Here is a 4756-nt window from a genome sequence, read left to right as displayed (position 1 = left end):
TAGGGGCAAGACAGGAATAAAGACGCAGACATAAAGAATGGACTTGAGGACACAGGGAGGGGCAAGGGTAAGCTGGGACGAAATGAGAGAGTAGCACTGACATATATACACTACCAAATGTAAAATAAGATAGCTAGTGGGAAGCAGCTGCATTGCACAGGCAGATCAGCTCGGTGCTTTCTTACCACCTAGAGGGGTGATATAGGAGGGTGGGCGGGAGATGCGAGAGGGAGGGGATATGGGGACATATGTATACATATAGCTGATTTACTTCGTTATACAGCAGAAACTAACACAACAATAATTGTAAAGCAATTATACTCCAATAAAGATGTTAAAAAAAAAACAAAAACAACAGTACTGGCAGTACTCCTCAAGACTGCCAAGGTCATGAGAAATAAGGAAAAACTAAAAAACTGTCACCGACCAGAAGTGACTAAGGAGACATGACAGTTCAATGCAGTATGCTACCCTGAATTAGATCCCGAAACAGAAAGAACATTAAGGAAAAACTAGTGAAATCCAAATAAGGTCTGGAATTTACTTGATAGTCATGTGCTAGTATCAGTTTCTTAGTTTTGTCAAATATACCACGGTATTATAAAATAGTAACAATGAGGGAAACTGGATGAGGGGTATATAAGAATTCTCTACACTATGTTCACAATATTTGTGTAAATTTAAAATTAAAACAGAATGTTGGGGCTTCCCTGGTGGCACAGTTGTTCAGAGTCCGCCTGCCAATGCAGGGGACAAGGGTTCGTGCCCCGGTCTGGAGGATCCCACATGCCGCGGAGTGGCTGGGCCCGTGAGCCATGGCCGCTGAGCCTGCGCGTCCGGAGCCTGTGCTCCACAGCGGGAGAGGCCACAACAGTGAGAGGCCCGCGTACAGCAAAAAAACCCACAAAACCCAGAATGTTTATTTTTTAAACATGGACAACTGAAGTCTAGATTTGCCCCTCTCACACATCTATCCTTTTCCCACTTCTTAAGAAAAAACATATAACCATATTTCTACATTTCTAGAAATAACTATTTCCCCTATTTTTAGAAATAAGGAGAAATAGTCATAACTTTCCTGTAAGAAAGATAAGGAGAATGTTCTTGCTTATCAGAGAATTTCCCACATGCAAAAGGAATATTTTTCAAAATTAAAAAGCTGTTCTTGATCTCCTTTCTTCCCTCTATGCTCGTTATCACTTTGGTACTGTTGTAAAGTTAGTGTTTGTTCTGAAAAATGTCTTGAAATAAAAGAAGGGCAAGGCTGAGACCAAGGGAAGAATAGTCTAGAAGGGAAGTAGTGTGGAAATTGGAGTCAGTTATGTAGGAAATTATTAAGTGAAACATGGTAAGAGAAGACAAAGATCCAGGATCGAAAAAGACAAGTCGAGGGGAAAGGTGTCATGATGCTCATAAGCAGAACTTTAAATTGGATAACTGGGAGCAACTGTTGATTTATGAGGTGGCCAAAAGAGGCTGAATGAGACACAGAGACAGGCCTACCTGCCTGTATTATCTACAAAGCTCTGGAGTGCCACATGTGTAACTCCAGGGAGCTGCAGGGCAGGCCAGGCCAGGACAGAGGTCTGGAAGACATTCTCATTATCTCCAGATCACAACTGCCTTCTGGGTGACCCCCAATTACTACATGTTATGGGCTGAATTATGTCCCTCCCCTCAAAACTCACATCTCTCTGCCAGTACCTCAGAAGGCGACTACATTTGGAAATAGAGCATTTAAGGAGGTATTAATTAAAATGAGGCCGTTAAAGTGGGCCCTAATTCAATCTGACTAGTGTCTTTGTAAGAGGAGATTAAGATACACAGACGGATGACCATGTGAAGAGGCAGCAAGGGGATGGTTATCCACAAGCCAAGGAGAGAGGTGTCAGAGAAAATCAACTCTGTAGGCACCCTGACCTTGGACTTCCAATCTCCAGAACTGTGAGAAAATAAACTTCTGTTGTTCAGGCCACCCAGTCTGTGGTATTTTGTTATGGCAGCCTGAGCAGACTAGTACGTATACTACATGTCTTCTCTACTTCCCCAGTGCCCAATCCCCACTTCTTTTAATCTGGTCTTAATTTTTTTTTACCATAATATGTGATCAAAGTAATACATCTTAGATCTGCAAGGTATTGTATGGGTATTAGGCCCATAGTTTTGAGTTGGACCATTGTAGGTATATGGTGTTTCATTTCCCTTTTTATCCTTGAAATTTATGGCAAATGGTGTGAAAATAGTATTTTTTTATGTGTGTGTCTTACATGAAACCAATGCACTTAACACAGAAATTATCAAGATAAGCACCTACCATTACTCTAAAACAGTGAATCTTGATCTTTTGGAGCGTTGTAGCTCCCCTGGAAAATATGACAGACCATCTTGCAAAATTTGCACATGCATAAATATATATCAACATGCACACAGACCCCCATGCAAATTCAGGGAGCCCACAAATCCCCCAGTGTCCATCCAGGTGTGCCTATATCCAGGTGTCATCCCTTTGTTCTCAAGTTAACAATTCTTATCCAAAGAAGGCAAAAAGAATCACATAATCCATAAAAGGGCACAGGCTGACCTACCTGCCAGGCCAAATTTGCAGAGTAGAGGGAGCATCCACAGTGTCCAGCCCCACACTGTCCCCAAGTTAATGCAGGGAGGCTGGGAAGAAAACCGAAAATATCATCAGTCAAGAGTGAGTTGCTTCCTATCTCTTTTCAACAACTCTATTTCCAGTGACAAACAGATTCTGGGAATTTTGAGGAAAGGTATTTTATTTTATATATTTTATATTACATTTTATTTTGTTTTATTTATTTATTTGGTTATCATCACCCAGATCCCTTCATAATTACTCCATTAACCCCAGTCAACATTTTATTTCATTCACATGTCATCCTACTATATAATACACGAAGTGCACCAGCCACCAAGAATATACTCCAGAAAGAGTACAGTCCTCCAGCTTCTGCTTCAGTTCCTGAGCACTCCAGCCAAATGGGACATCTCATAATTTCCCAAAAGCACCCTGCGATTTCGCATCTCCACACTTTGTCCATGTGGTTCCTTTTGCCTAGAATGTCATTTCCTCCTAATTCCTGAAAATTAATCCATCCTTCCAGACTCAGCTCAAGGTTAACCTTTAAACGCCTTCCCTGAACTCCCAGATGGACTCGGCCAGCCAGTCCTCCCCTGTGTCCCACCCACCCTCCATGCCATCTGTACTGTGGCACACAGCACACAGAATGGTGTTTAGTAGTTTATCTGTTGGCTTCTCTACAGATAGGGAGCTTCTGAAGAGTGGAGCTTCTCTAATGCCTCTATGAAGTCTTAGTGTTGAAGGCAGTGCCTGGTATATGGTAGACATTCACTACTGTTCGTGGAATAATTAGAATAAAAGACTATTGGCACTGGCTCCTCATCTCATCCCAGATTAGATGGTGAGATAGTCTAAGTATAAAGCAAATGTAAAAGCAATACCTCCCTTTCAGGAAGAAATAAATGATGCTACATTTTCAGCTGACATATCATCATGGGGGGAAAAAAGGAGAGTTCTCAACAAAATAAATCATTTTAGAAAAAAATCCCATGCAGCATTTCTGGACAAAACCACAGGGATAACATTTTCTCACACACAAACCAAGTGAAATACCTAATTGAAAATGCCTAAGGCAAAATAAAGCAGAATGAGAACTTGGATCCATAATAATAAAAATACCATCATGAAACAATAAGAGACTGGTTACATAACAGCAATAGCTAATGCCCGTTATTCAAGAGCTATAGCTAGTCTCTCCAAAAATAACCATTTTGATTGAAATGAGTATAAAACTTAAAGGGAAAATTTTTAAAGTTTTCCAGTGAAGAATAAATGTGTTCTTTGAAAATTAATTATAATGGTAATAGCATTTTTTTTTTGGCCACACGGCATGTGGGACCTTAGATCCCCAAGCAGGGATCGAACCCGTGCCCCCTGCAGCGGAAGCGCAGAGTCCTAACCACTGAATCACCAGGGAATTCCCAGTAATGGTATTTTTAACGTCTAACTATTCACAATGTTGTCTTAATTTTCTCTAATTCTTAGCCAAAAGACATGGCTTTACAAGTTCTAAAAGCATATTGGAAAGGGACGAAGGCCCAACCATGTAGGCTGACATTCTCAGTAACTGAATAAATAAATAATTATGGGTGCTAAAGCTCAAACTGTTATTCCAATACAGGATTTTGCATTTAAAAATCTTATCAATATTAAATATTGAATATTTTAATGTATATAAAGTATTTTAATTAATTGTAGTTATTGCTTGCTTCCTTTATAGTGAGAATACTCACCTATTATTTGTGAATTTTTTTTAGGCCTTAAGAAGAAGCAACAGGGCTTCCCTGGTGACTCAGTGGTTAAGAATCCACCTGCCAATGCAGGGGACATGGGTCCAAGGCCTGGTCCGGGAAGATCCCACATGCCATGGAGCAACTAAGCCCATGCGCCACAACTACTGAGCCTGCACTCTAGGCCCACAAGCCACAACTATTGAGCCTACACAACACAACTCCTGAAGCCCATGTGCCACAACTACTGAAGCCCACGCACCTAGAGCCCATGCTCTGCAACAAGAGAAGCCACCACAATGAGAAGCCCGCGCGCCGCAAGGAAGAGTAGCCCCCGCTCACTGCAACTAGAGAAAGCCCACACGCAGCAACAAAGACCCAATGCAGCCAAAAATAAATAAATAAATAAATTTAAAGGAAAAAA

This window comes from Physeter macrocephalus, chromosome 8 (assembly GCF_002837175.3).
Source record: "Physeter macrocephalus isolate SW-GA chromosome 8, ASM283717v5, whole genome shotgun sequence".
Classification (NCBI taxonomy): Eukaryota; Metazoa; Chordata; class Mammalia; order Artiodactyla; family Physeteridae; genus Physeter; species Physeter macrocephalus.
This window is presented reverse-complemented; position numbering follows the sequence as displayed.